Raw genomic sequence first — 14,752 nt, 5'->3', positions numbered from 1 at the left:
CTATGTGATCTGTAGTGCTTTCCCTGGTCCCTTAGGTGGTCACCCTATGTATTATGCAGTGTGTTCCATGTTGCATTAGATGTTCACCCAATGCATTCTGTAGCGTTTTCCCTGGTCCCTTAGGTGGTCACCCTATATATTCTGTAGCTTGTTCTCTGCTCCCTTAGATGGTTACGCTATGTATTCTGTAGTGCGTTCCTTGGTCCCTTAGATGGTAACTCTGTGTATTCTGCCTCTGCAACCTTCTTTGCATGTTCCTCCTCTATAAAGAACTTTAGCCCACCCTAGGTGATCAGAAAGACTTCTCCTTGCTCACCCCTTCTACACTGCCCAACAAGTTAGATGGAATGTGGCCTCTAATATCAGTTATTCACTGTCCGACTGCTCAGAATGGATGTGTCCTGTTTTCACAGCCACATGTGGCTTTTCAGGATTTATTTGAATAATTTATGCTTATTCAACGCCTTGCAAACCAACTATCCAGGAATGGTGTTAGGGCTAATGGTTACTTATGCAAATTGCCTTTTTGTTACACTAACTGCCCTTATAATTGGGAGGATGTTATAGTGGTTTTAGGGGCAACGTGTGGTGCCCTGCTCTTCCTCTGGTGATGCACCTTCAGGCTGAGTCATCTAGAATTGGACTGTTGTAGATGTGGTTCAGCCACAGTTCCATGCCACAGCACATGAACTTCACATAGATAACACATGGACTACAGCAGAACAAACATGAATGTCCTCTCCTACTCCCACCAGTCAACAATGTTGACTGGCTAGGGCAGGACTCAAATGAGGACTGAGCATTTGTGCATTGCTATGGGATGTGATGTTAGGCACAGGCATTCTAAGCCAGGTTACGCTATGCCAAGGCACACATTTGTACCCCAAAGTTTATAGTCAATTTTCCATGGGCCTCCAATAAGCCTGACCACTTCAGACCTCAGGCACTCCAACTGTAGCGCCACCTAGACTTATTTGTGATCATGATACCATGCAGCTGGACATGTACTAAGAACCAGCAACAAATAACGCCATCCTCAAACCACATCACAAACACAGTAACTGGAGGACAGGTGCCAGTGACAATGTGTCTGCTTATCTGGACAATGTCACTCGCCCAATGTGCTTTAAAATGACCATTTAGGGCTAATGTGACACTATTTCTTACAACTTCCATTGGAGGAAAGACTGCACAAAGACTTTGAAGGTAGCCCCCGACCCCATCATTTAAAGTGTTATCCCCAGCAAAGATCGCTGGAGATGCGAGTCCACACTCCTAAGGCATCTTGAGATAAAAATACTGTAAAAGGACAAAATATGCAGAAAATCAGACACCACCGCCATCTCTACCCTGATGAATTAAAGGTTCAAATCTGACAACACAAAGGCCCAAATCTGACAACCCAGAATCCCAAACCTGACAAAGCAAGGGCCCAAACCTGACAAAGCAAAGGCCCAAACCTGACAACCCAAAGTCCCAAACCTGACAACCCAAAGGCCCAAACCTGACAACCCAGAATCCCAAACCTGACAAAGCAAGGGCCCAAACCTGACAAAGCAAGGGCCCAAACCTGACAAAGCAAAGGCCCAAACCTGACAATGCAACGGCCTAAACCTGACAATTGAACTGGCCAAACCGGACAACCCAAAGGCCCAAATCTGACCTCCCAAAGGTCCAAACATGACATTCCAAAGGCCCATACATGAAAGCTCAAAGGCCCAAACCTGACAACCCAGAGGCCCAAACATGACAACCCAAAGGCCCAAACCTGACAACCTAGAGGCCAAAACCTGACAACCCAAAGGCCTAAACCTGATAACCCAAAGGCCCAAACATGACAACCCAGAGGCCAAAACCTGAAAACCCAGAGGCCAAAACCTTACAACCCAAAGGGCCAAACATGGCAACCCAAAGGCCCAAACATGACAACCCAAAGTCCCAAACCTGACAACACAAAGGCCCAAACATGACAAACCAAAGGCCCAAACCTGACAACCCAGAGGCCACAACCTGACAACCCAGAGGCCCAAACCTGACAAATCAAAGGCCCAAACCTGACAAAGCAAAGGCCCAAACCAGACAATGCCACGGCCCAAACCTGACAACCCAAAGGCCCAAACCTGACAACACAAAGGCCCAAACATGACAACACAGATGCCAGAACCTGACAACCCAAAGGCCGAAACCGGGCAACCCAATGGCCCAAACCTGACATCCCAAAGGCACAAACCTGACAACACAAAGGCCGAAACCTGACAACCCAGATGCCCAAACCTTACAAAGCAAAGGCCCAAACCTAACAACCCAAAGGCACAAACCTGACAACACAAAGGCCAAAACCTGACAACCCAGGGGTTCAAACCTAACAAAGCAAAGGCCCAAACCTGACAATGCAACTGGCCAAACCTGACAACCCAAAGGCCCAAACCTGACAACCTAAAAGTCCCAAACATGAAAATCCATAGGGCCAAACATGACAACCCGGAGGCTCAAACCTGATATCCCAGAGGCCCAAGCCTGACAACCCAAAGGTCGAAACCTGACAACCCAGAGGCCGAAACCTGACAACAAAAAGGCCCAAACTTGACAGCCTAAGGGCCCAAAACTGACAACAGAAAGGCCGAAACCTGACAACCGAAAGGCCCAAACTTGACAACCCCAGGGCCCAAACCTGACAACCCAAAGGCACAAAACTGACAACAGAAAGGCCTAAACATGACAACCCAGAGGCCCAAACCTGACAAGGCAAAGGCTCAAACTTGACAACCCAAGGGCTCAAAACTGACAACACAAAAGCTGAAACCTGGCAACTCATAGGCCCAAAGCTGACAACCCAAAGGCACAAACCTGTCATGGTTTATTACACGGCACATTCCAGCTAGTGAACTCCTTCCCCTACAATGGATGTGGCACACAATAAAAGGCTTTTTATTTTTAATATACTACGGATTTGTCTCGCACCCAACCTCCTAAAAACACCCTGTGTCACAATGGACTAGGAACCAGGCCTGTGTGTATGAATGAAATATGTATTAATTTATTATTTTATGAAAAAGGAAAATCAATCCAGTTCACGCCACCAACGTTGTGGCAACACAAAATGCAATAATCTCTACAAAACAACCATGTTAAGATATACTTTCACAGTTACTTCCTTTTTTTTAATATGGCAGAACAGAGAAAGAACAATTAACCACAAAGTGATAGCAACAACAGTTAAGCACCAACCCCACCCCCGCAATAATGGGCTGCTTACATTAGAGGACCAATCAGGCTTCAAAACAGACTAGCTAGCACAATTAGGAAATTCAATTTGAACACAGACAGCACATGAAAAAGAACATTTTAAAAAAAGGGAATACAATTCAGAATCCGTGATCAGGGTATAGTAGGGGAAGAGATATAAACTAGGGACAACACGTTTTCCAAGGTAAAAAGAATTTCTTTTTTAAAATGAAAAGACAAATCACACTAATTTTGCTGGGGCTTTGAAATGACAGGCAAGCTCTGAGCAAAAAAAATGAAGGAAATGCAATTCTAAATCCACACTCAGAATCAGATAAAGGAAGGTGAACACTCTATGAAAAATGATTTTTAAAGGATGAAAAGAAAGGTTTAGAAAAACGAAAATGGGAATCACCCTAATTTTACTGGGGCTGGAAATGACACACACGCTTTCAACAATGAGAAAGGCACATAGGAAAATCGTTTTTAGTGAAATTGACCGTGACAGCTAACAGGTTGGCTTTGGGCAAAGAGATTACTCACAATGGGAACAACGGTTTGGGTATAATAGGACAGCTGCAAATAGGAATGACACTGGCAAATGAGAATTTGCTTAGCAGGGCATGATTTAGACACAGGAGCAAATTTGGTTTTCAGCTCACAATAGGAATAATTATTTTGAGGCACACGTTAATGACTATGACAATTAAATAAAAACAATAGACAAGGATGGTTGGTTTTGAATTTCAACAATCCTGATCCGTGAAATTCAATGGGGGAATTAATTGATTTATTTACAAAATATTGTTAAGGATTTCAATCAGGCAATACACCCTGTTTTCAGCCTAGTATGCAGTGCACAAATGAAATATGTATTTTACTGTGTCTATAGGTTCAATATTCTGAGTGATATACCACTCATATCACACCCCTTCTCAAAATACCCCCAGGTCACAGTGGACCAGAAATCAGGCTGGTTGGTAAAGGTAATATTTATTTATTTATTTATTTAAAATTCAAATCAAACACAGGTTTTAATATATGGGGTAGCAATCACCAATGTGGTGACAATACCAATACGAAAGTAGGTAATTCACTTTTAGCAACACAGAATATAAAACACAGATAAAAGAATACATTTGGCTTATTTGGAAGGATGGCATTTAAATTAAGATTTCCCCCTGCAAATTTCTCAACTCACAAAGAAGCAATTCAACACAGATGTAAGGGAGTAGCAGGTATTCAGGGATAAAGAACAGTGTACAGGATGTGATTACAACCTTCCCTCCCCAAACAAGAGAGAAAAACGGTTTGGAAATCTTACACTTTTAAAATGACATTCGAAAATGGGTGAGCAAAGCTAAGAAAGGGTGCAAAAGTCCTTAAATCAATATAAATCTATATGGGAGCAGCACTGAAAAGATGCCAGAAAGGGTTGTCATGTTTTATGAGATGACCTGGAAACCTCCCATAGCTATTGGGACCAAAATCTAATTTTCCCACAAATACATATTTATGTAGTTATGCCCTGTAAGAAAATCGGATACATAAATGACATATGTCGTGGGTCACCTTCCAATCCAACTCCCAAGTCAGTGGGACTTGATTTTGTTTTTCTGTTGAATTTTGGCAATTTTGACCATGAAAGGTTTGGTCTAACATTTCCCAATTCTGTACATATAGCCCAATCACCTCTATAATATGTGTACACAATACTATATTTGCAACATTAATCGTTTCTGCACAATTGGTCTTTCTCAATAACTTCTGTTCCTTACGCAGTAAGACATTCCACCAAGTTTTCAAATGGATAGAATACTTTCAGATTTAGATGTATGTACTTTTCACTCTTTTTCTTATTCTTGCTGCCAAGTTAAATGTCTTGAAGTTCAGTAGAAAAATAAGCATTTTAAACCCAAAAGTCACATGTCAGTTTTTTTTCTTTCTTCCCAAGTGTTAGCAAATGACAAATACTTGGAAGTTAAATGAGAGGCCTCTCCCTATAGAGTGGAGCTTCCTGCCCATCTCCTGGAAGGGTGAGTGTCCAAGCCTGCTACTGTCTTCGCCTGGGGCAAAGACGAATGTCTAATGAAGTTCCTTTGTCAAGAGTATGCGAGTCCTCCGAGCAGCAATTAGCCTTTCCTGCCAGCAGTGGAGGTGTCAACCTTTCTCAGGCTAAGAACTGTCAAAGCAGGGTTGTTTTTTTTTTTACTATAGTTGATTATTTCATTTAAACATATAACATTAAACACAATTTATAGGTGGATTTTTAACCTTAGCAATCCTTTGACATTCTTAAATAATTAAGCCTTTACACAAGAACATACTTTAAAAACAGGCGATTTTGCCTTTCATTACTGAAAAAAACACATTAAACTTATTTCTGTAAATCCGATTTTCATCTGCAACAAATACACATTTTAGTCAGCATTAGTTCTTTTAGTGCTGGAGTTGTTTGCAGCCTGGATACATGTATCATGCCTTTGTTTAGAGTTTCTCTCTACACAGCTGATTCTGATACTTGTTGCAAAGTATTAGCCGCATTTCCTGTGAAAAAATGAAAACACAGTCCTTGGTTTGCTTTTCCAAAGATACTGTTGCCAGGAGCTGTCAGTCAATGAGGCCAGTTCCTCTGAGCCGCACTGGATGATCCTGGGCATTTCAGTGCCCTTTTAATCGCAATGATTCAGTAGAAAAGAATGGCTTAGTGCTAAAATAAACACTTTTATGGTTGAAAAGCTGACATTTTAAAGAGGCATTTTGGGTTTACAGCAATGTACTGCTGCTTCTTTCCTTTGCTCCATGTTGAATGTTGCAGAGCCAACTGCCATGCTCCTGCAGTGAAAACTCTGTTTTACCCCACCTGAAATGGGGTTGGCAGGGCGCTGCAGCCGTTTCTGATTATTACAAAATGCAGTTTCAAGATTTTGGCACACACAGGAGTCAGCGCATCCATTTTGGGCTGTTTCCGTTCAACATTTGAGTACAGTGATGCAGTGGAGGACATTGGAATGGGTCAAAATATCCTACAATACAAAGGATAAACACAGTGAAATGATAGGTTTTCCAATGATGATATGCTAACATATACAGGCAAACAAGAGATTCTTCTATGGGGGATGACTGAACTACACAGGCAATTTGGGTTTTTATTGGGGAATATTGGATGCCCTGCTACGGAAATGAAGGGCTCATGCAATTTAGGGCTGGGGTTACTGCTACTTACATAGCAAGCCTTTGTTTAAGATTCAGGGAAGCCAGCTGCATCTTAGGGTACTCTGGAAAGAAAGGGCAAGGGTTTGGTCACTGCACTCTCAAAGATGGTAAGTTTCAGCAGCCTTCTCTTCCTCCATTTCTGTCCCACAGGATTGTGTGTCCTGAGTCCTAATGCAGTCCCCCTTATGTAGCAGCAACTACATCACTAATTTTACAATCTATAGGAAGTACCCTTCAATAACCCCTGCCACCAGGATTGGACAGTTTCTCTCTTTCTCTCCGCCCCCAGTCAGGATTGGTTTAGGGATTTTGGAGTACCATCTGTCTTTTCCCCTTTATTACCACCCTTTGATCTCATTTCAACTTTTTGGCAAAAACTAGTTATGTATTATAACTTCATAATTGTTCTAGCCACTGCCATATAAAACATATATTCTGTTTGAGCAGATCATGGGGAATTAGATAAGCCGACTGTTGAATCCGTACGATGTAGCATGGCCATGTATCACATTTTTGTCATTTTCATAAAACAAAACAACACTTTAATGAAACAACAGTTATGAATATGAAAGTCATCAAGCATATTCCCAATTTAATTTTCCATCTTTTCAACCACTTTTACATTTGTCACATATCCAGATCTGCCAGAAACCTAGTCTAACTAGCCATTACAGTTCCCAGAGTCACAAGTAAATACAATTTATATCCCCAAAACCGCCTGGAAATTACATGAACAATGGCATAACATTGAGATCAATCCTCAGTCTGATGGCTGCACAAAATGTCTAAAACGAAAACAGTCTTTTATCATAATGATGAGTGTTTCTGTCAGCAAATGGGAGGCTGCTTCATCCCCCACAGCCATCTGTCTCATTGTGCTCAGCCTGTGACCAGAGTGTTTTATAAGTCTCTTTGAAGTGGTGTGGGCTCTTTTGAAGGGGGTGCAAGAAGGGCTCACATCTTTTTGTCATGCTCAGCTAGGAATGTTTTTTCCTTAATGTTGCTTGCTTTAACTGCCTTCAGTGCCAGCCAGTCTGGGGAAAAGTGGCCTTTTAACACCTGCAGCAGCAGATTCTATTGCAGGCATCATTACATGGGAGGTGTAACACCCAGCTAGAAGTTGGGAATTTAATTGTGAAGTTTAGAACTCAGCCAGAACAGGTTTTTCCTTCAGTAAGTCTCTCTTCACATGTTTACAGGAGTTTTGAGGGTGAAACATGCTATACATTGGCTTTGGTCACCCCACACATCAGGTTTTGCTTTCCTGACATTTTCCTGTCAGCAGTGATATCTTCTTCCATTGTGGCTTTTAAAACCGGTTTTATTTGCAAACACCTGTGCAGGCCGTTTTTGCTTTTAATGTTTAAAAATCGTGTTTTCCCTGTCACAGGATTCTTTCATTCCTCCTTCTTGGGTGAATTACATTGCTGCTGGTCCATTCATAATGACAGCCAGGACCCTTTCCCCATTCTTTAATTTTACATGAACAAAAAGAAAAAGCCAGGCCATTTTTGTTGCAGTGTTTAAATTCTTGCCACTCATGTAAAATAAAAGCAAAATCCAAGCATTTGTTTTGCAGTGTTTACATTCTTGCCATTCATGTGACACAGAACGCAAAAGCCAGGCCGTTTTTGGTTGCAGTGTTTAAATGCTCCTGTTCAGGTGAAAGGGACTTTTGTTTGGGGCCTTTAAATGCACCCCACAAACCTGACAACACAATGGCTGAAACCTGACAGCCCAACGGCCCAAACCTGACAACCCAAAGGGTCAATCCTGATAACCCAGAGGCAAAAACCTGACAACCGAAAGGGTCAAACCTCACATCCCAATTGCCCACACCGGGCAACTTAGAGGTCCAAATCTGACAACCCAAAGGCCCAATCTTGACAACCCAAAGGCCCAATCTTGACAACCCAAAGGCCCAAACCAGGCCCAAAGGCCAAACACAACCCATAGACTGAAATCTGACAACCCAAAGGATGAAATTTGTCCCAAAGTACGAAACACAACCCAAAGATTGAAACCTGACAACCAAAAGGTCCAAACCTTACAACCCAAAAGCCGAAACCTGACAACTGAATGGTCCAAACATGACAACCGAAACGGACAAACCTGACAACCCAAATGCCCAAACATGACAACCCAAAGGCCCAAACATGGTGGCCCAAAGGTTGAAACACAAACCATAGGCTGAAACCTGACAACCCAAAGGACGAAACATGGCCCAAAGGATGAAACACAAACCAAAGGCCAAAAACCTGACAACTGAAAGACCGAAACCGGACAACCCAAAGGCCGAAACCTGACAACTCAAAGGCACAAACATGACAATCAAAAGGCCAAAACCTGACAACCCAAATGCCCAAACCTGACAACCCAAAGGCCGAAACCTGACAACCCAAAGGCTGAAAACTGACAACACAAAGGCCCAAACATGGAAACTGAAATGCCCAAACCTGACTACCGAAATGCCCAAGCCTGACAACCAATAGGCCAAAAACTAACAACACAAAGGCCGAAACATGACAACACAAAGGCACAAACATTGCAACCCAGATGCTGAAATCTGACAACACAGAGTCCCATTCCTATCAACATTTCAACCACTTGAAAATGAAGTGTTGTTTCAGCATCATTTCCTTGATCACCTTTTGATTTTGTCGAGGGAAGACACATTTATCCATTGGTGTCTCATCTCTGTGTCAATAGTTCTGATAAGAAATCATCACAAGCAACTAAAAGCGTATTTAATTTCTAGCAGCTATGTTACCTTCCTTTTTCCTCTTCTCTCCCTCCCTCTTGTCAAGTCCTCTGCCCGTTCCCTCACTGCCACGCACCTGAGCTCCTAACACATGGCATTCGGAACGTGCCGTAAAGGGGCATGCAGCGCTGTCTGAAACAGCAACAGATCATTATTGTACACATGGCATCTGATTCGCAAAGCACTGCACTGAGGTTAATCAGAAGCATCTCTGACTTTTCCAGCTACCATATACCCTACTTCCATAGTCTAAACCAGAACCAATCCGGAGTAGCCGGGAGCATCTCAGAGATGCCCTGGAGCAAAAACTCTATTTGCACATGAGCATCTCCAGATTTACTCCTAAAAGACAGAAGATGCAAATCTAGGGTGCTCATGGGAGTCCCCTCATTTGCTCCAGTGTAAATATTTGTCAGTCAAGTTCATAAACTCTTTTCTTTAATGACAGGTGGAGTGTGTGTTTATCAATCCTTGGAATAACTAGAACAGGTCACAAGGAGGTGGCAGAAACCCGGCCAATAGGTTAATTCAGTTGTTTGCAAGAAAGTACAGGGCTCGAAAAGTATGAAAGGGATTAGTCAAAATCTAACCTCTGAAGGTGTCCAGGCCATGCATGAGTGACTCACGTGGCCAGTAATTTATTCTAGGCAGCTTTCCGATTACAAATGAAGGGATTTCTTCAAAGTAAGCATCATTACTCCTAGTGCCACGCTTGCTTGTCACAGTATTTATCTTTGACCAGGACCTCTGGTCCCAAACTTCTTTTAGGCCTGCACTGCCCCTTGTGGTAGTGTAATTCCCCACCCCAATTATCCTTCATCCCCATTTACATTCTAAGTATGACCACGGCCCTTCCATTGCATTGTGAGCGTGAGGATGGAAGTAAGCAGCATGATGATGAAGAGTATGACATGGAGCAATGACGATTACCGTTGATTAACCTCATTGTTACTCCACATCCTTCTTCCTCATCCAAGTACTTACCTTTGATGTATGTTAATGTTAATGTTAAAGGACATTTGTACCGCGCACTATCACCACCGTAGTGGTCCCTTGGCGCTCTAGCGGCTCGGAAAATGGAGAGGGGGCGGGTTGGGTTAGTGGGAGGAAGCAGGAAAAATGCAAGAGAGCAGTTATGTGCTGTTGGCGGCCTCAGCCCGGTGGGTCCGTTGGCTGGGCCTGGGGTGTTTGCGGCCGGTAGTCGTCGTGTACTGTTGTGCAAGGCTATGTGTGTTTTGTTTTGTTGTTGCAATTTAGTGAAGTTTGTGCGGTTTGTTGTGCTGTAGGTTTGGTTGTGTTTGGTTTGGAGTTTGAGAGGTGTATGTAGAAAGGGAAGTTGTTAGTAAGGTTGGTTAGTTTGCATCTCTATCCTGAATTGAAGCGCTCGGCTTGCGTAGTCTCCCCTGTTGTGGCTCTGTCCTGATCTGGGTCTGACTGGCCTACAGGTTCCTTACTTCTCTGGCCCCCACCTCTAACATGCTCTCTCATGGCTCCCCTTATCCTCCATTTAGACTCTAGTGGCCAGTGCATCTGCTAATGACAACCTCTCAGGTAGTGGGGGGGATTGTCAATGTCTCGATAATTCCACACCAACGTGGTACCTGGCGGTAATTAAATTACGGTGCGAGCGAAGGAGTTGGTGGGATTGTCTGGGTTAGTTCACTCAGTCTCCATGTGTGCCGCCTGTGTTTGTCTATCCGATGTCACCCGTCCAGCTGCCGTGGGCTTTACTCTCCCCGGTCAGGGATGTCTGTGTCTTTTCAGTTTAGTTATCCTTTTTTACCAGTTTCGTTTTTCAGGTTTAGTCTGTGGTGTTGTAGAGCCAGGTTTTTAGTGATTTCCTGAATTTTAGGTGATCTTCAGTGTTTCTTATTTCCTTTGGGATGTTGTTCCAGGTTTTTGCGGCTAAGTGGTAGAAGGAGGTGCCTCCAAGTTTTTCTTGAGGTATGGTTTGAGTTCCAGGTGGATTTTGTTGCTCGATCGGAGGGGTCTCGTTGGTTTGTAGACTTATTTTCTTTTGTAGGAATTCTGCTCCTTGTCCACTGATTGCCCTGTGCGTTATGCACATTGTTTTGAAGGTGATGCGATGTTTAACTGGGAGCCAGTGTAGGGTTTTTTTTGTATGCCAAAGATGAGAATGACAGGGGCTTAAAACAAACTCCACTGACACATAGTGTGCTTGATGCACAAACGATTACTCTCCTTTATTATTCTAATTGCCCGAGAATCGCTCATCTCAGTGAATCTTGGCTCTCAAGCTACCAATACAAAATTAAGTGGCCGCAAGGTCATCCTCATTCAGCCTGTAGTGTCTAACACATGTATTTGGGGAAGCCCGTGTGACTGCCCTACACATCTCATGTAACGAGACTCCCGGGGTGCCACCGGGAAGCTGTGCTCTACAGCTGCAAAAGCCATCATTGTGATGACATATCAGTCCCAATGGCTATAATGCTGTCTCTGCTTTCAGTGTAGCACTATATAAGACACAGATATTAGTATTATTATTAATATTATTACTTTTACTGACTAGTGTGAAAACCTGTGTACAGGGGCCAAAGTTGTGTTGGACGGAGGTTGCCCATCATTGTTTCTGTTCCATTTCTGTTCTGCAGTGTTTTCTCGATCAGTGATGTTGGCGCAAACATTTTAGTTGCGTTCGCGATTCATTTCCCCTTCAAGGGCTCTTTCTGCATCTGTCATATTTATTCTACGGGCTGCAGAACGTGACAATTGCATGTCCCGTTGGAGAACTGTTTCCCGAGCTGTCATATTGGCCCTATTTTATCGTTCACTTACAGCATTTTTTTTTCTGGTTGACCTGCCCTTTGTTGCTCTGCCATATTTGCCCGATGAATACGTTGAGTCCTATTTCTTCGCCATTTAATGTTTTCTGCATCTTCATGCATTGAAATTATCTTAGGAGGCATGGTGAGGAGTGACATGCTAAAAACAATTGTATTTACAGAAAGCCATCTGTATAAGGGAAAAAGTGATATACGTTGTTATGTTAGATAAATAGTGCTTAATCAAATACATTTTTATTTATACTTTTTTTAATGTATATATTGTATTAGTGTAACATTTCCATTGTCATAAAACATTATTAGTGGGATACAGAAGATGCGGCAGGTTTTCATCAATACAGTAGGACCACTATATATCCTAAGGCAACAGCACCCTCTAGCGGTGACAACAGGCAATGCTACTGCATCGGACACACATACAGGGACAAACATACATCTGGTCTTTTATTATATTGTTAAATTAGATAGATTAGATTAGATATGCCAAAAGCCTTTCTTCCTGGACCTCCTTGCCCAAAACCTACCGGAAAATTGTCTTTGTCCCTGAATAATTCTGTTCTCCTTAAATACGCTTGAGGAGTCATCTAGACAGTACCTCACCACCCCCGCAGGGCAAGCTGGATTTTTAAAGAATATGAGATCCCCCACAAAGGACTTCTGAAATATTGACACAACTTTGGTTAGAAAAGCAGGTTCACGCCTCAGAAAGCGAGGGGGGTTCCTCTCCTACCTATCAGTTGACTCCCCCACAGTTAACCGTCTCAGGTGTTGGGCAGCTAACTGTACTTTTCCAAGGCTTCGTGATAGAGAAATTATAAGAAATCTGAGCAGTGAACATGTTCAAACAACCTCTGTACCAGAACTGGGAAGATTAGAAGTGATCATGACCTGCGAGGGGAGGTTTTATATCTCTGTGTGGGGAGGAGATGGGGATAAAAGAAGTTTTGGAATGGGTTCCTGGGTCAAAGGCAGCTATCTCAACGGTAAGTACTGCGACGAGGAAGAAGGATGCAGAGGTGATGCAGGATTACAAGTTCCAACATTCAACGAAAAAACAGAATTTGGCGACGCATGTAACAGCGCGGTAAAAAAAGACATAAGTCAGACATAGCTTTAAGCTATGGTGCGGCTGTCTGCCCCAGCCAGCTGCTGCCCAGTGGCCCCTTCTTGCTGGCAAACTCCAGCTTCCCCTAATAGAGCAGAGTGCCTCTGCACCCCCTCCCCCCCTGCGCACAGGCAGAGGGGCTTCTTCACCAGGCATAAGTACTCGTGAAACAGAGGCCTGTCCCGCAGACAGCCTATCTGTCAGAGGGAGCCTCGTCAGCAGGATAAAAGAGGGCCGGAAACCCATCACAGACACCCAGCTGGGATCCCCAGCGGCCCATGAACATTACCTGCTGCCAAGGGCCCCGCGCCAGACCTGGAGCTGCTCGGCTTCGCGATAATAGGAAGCAGCTGCTCGGGTCGCTTTTGGGCGTGTTTTGTTGTTGTTGGAGGTAGCGCGGTGGTAAGCAGGGCGGAGGGGTGGCGCGAAGGGTCCCTGTCACATGTTTAAGTTCTTTGACGCTTGGAATCCGTGGACAGGTGGGTCCATGAGGTCCAGCACATGGAAGGAATCGCTGACATTGCGCAACAAGGGATTGCGCGAGGAGGAAAACAAAAAAACACCTTCCCTGTGCATCTCCTGCGAGTTCTTGTTTTATTTTTCGACAAATTGTTGAACTACCTCAAGATGGCGCTCTTTCATTCCAATAATGGTGCTTAAGGTCAGCGCTATCGTATAGGAAGGAGAACGAGTTCCCCCAGAGTATTCAGTCCCCCATTTTGTATTCGCTCCACTTCCAGAAAGACCGAATTGCGGTATGACATTTCAGCCAAATGTTATGTTATGCTATTATTCTTTTATACAGCACATTTACCACTACAGAGCCCGCCAAAGACGTGGTTCCTTGATTGATTTCATTTAAATGGACAATTAGCTCAACACATTGCTCCCACCCACAAAAAATGTACTCTAAGCGCTACTTTACTTAATGGGATAAGCACAAGAGTTGGTCATTCATCACCAATTTGTATGAGACAAAATGTGCAGCAAGACATGACTGTATGGCCAATGCATTTCGGATTAAATCCTTCATCAGAGCCCAGTCTTATCTCAATACTGTTCTGTACAGAGTATACCATAATTGCAATTTACATAACACCATGCAATTTCATTGTAATGTTCAAAAACAGGGTACCCTCATTTGAGAGACACAATAACACACAAGAGAAAACATAAAGAAAACATAAAGAAAAGCACATTGGCATGAACAATATTAGTTGCCTGAAACATAAATGTCTAAAAGTGATCTCTACTCAGTTGCATGCTATGTGCACCACATTCAAGTATGGACTCATTACCTCATGAGCCCTTGCCTGTGTTCTGTTTAGGTTTATTGTGTATAAGTACGCTCCATTGTGATATTCTGCCATTGTTATTGTTCACCCACTGTCAAACGTGTGCTTCCCATGCAGTCCCTTTCAATCAGTGTTCATGTGTTTCTATACATACTCCCATAATTTGGGAGAGTTCATGTATACTTTGCCCATTCAAACTCCTACACGTGTCAGTTACACTAACCTGTGTGCAGGGAACTCTCCTGCTCGAGGGGCGCGCGTTTTGCAGCGTTAGTGAAAATGCTTCTGAAAACAGACGGTACCAAATAGTTTGGATATATTCTTATCATCCATCAATGTCAGG

General features: G+C 43.3%; 1 long non-coding RNA gene across 1 annotated transcript; it reads right to left on the bottom strand.

Moving 5' to 3' along the window:
- Positions 1-4,212: 4,212 nt before the first annotated feature.
- LOC138487669 (uncharacterized) lies at positions 4,213-13,685 on the bottom strand. The gene is made up of 2 exons (XR_011274525.1): positions 13,404-13,685; positions 4,213-6,251 (listed from the first exon to the last, which is right to left on the bottom strand). It is a non-coding gene; the product is annotated as an uncharacterized lncRNA (long non-coding RNA).
- Between the last annotated feature and the right edge of the window lie 1,067 nt (positions 13,686-14,752).

This window comes from Ambystoma mexicanum, chromosome 9, assembly GCF_040938575.1.
Source record: "Ambystoma mexicanum isolate Mex_15411 chromosome 9, UKY_AmexF1_1, whole genome shotgun sequence".
Classification (NCBI taxonomy): domain Eukaryota; kingdom Metazoa; phylum Chordata; class Amphibia; order Caudata; family Ambystomatidae; genus Ambystoma; species Ambystoma mexicanum.
This window is presented reverse-complemented; position numbering and strand designations above follow the sequence as displayed.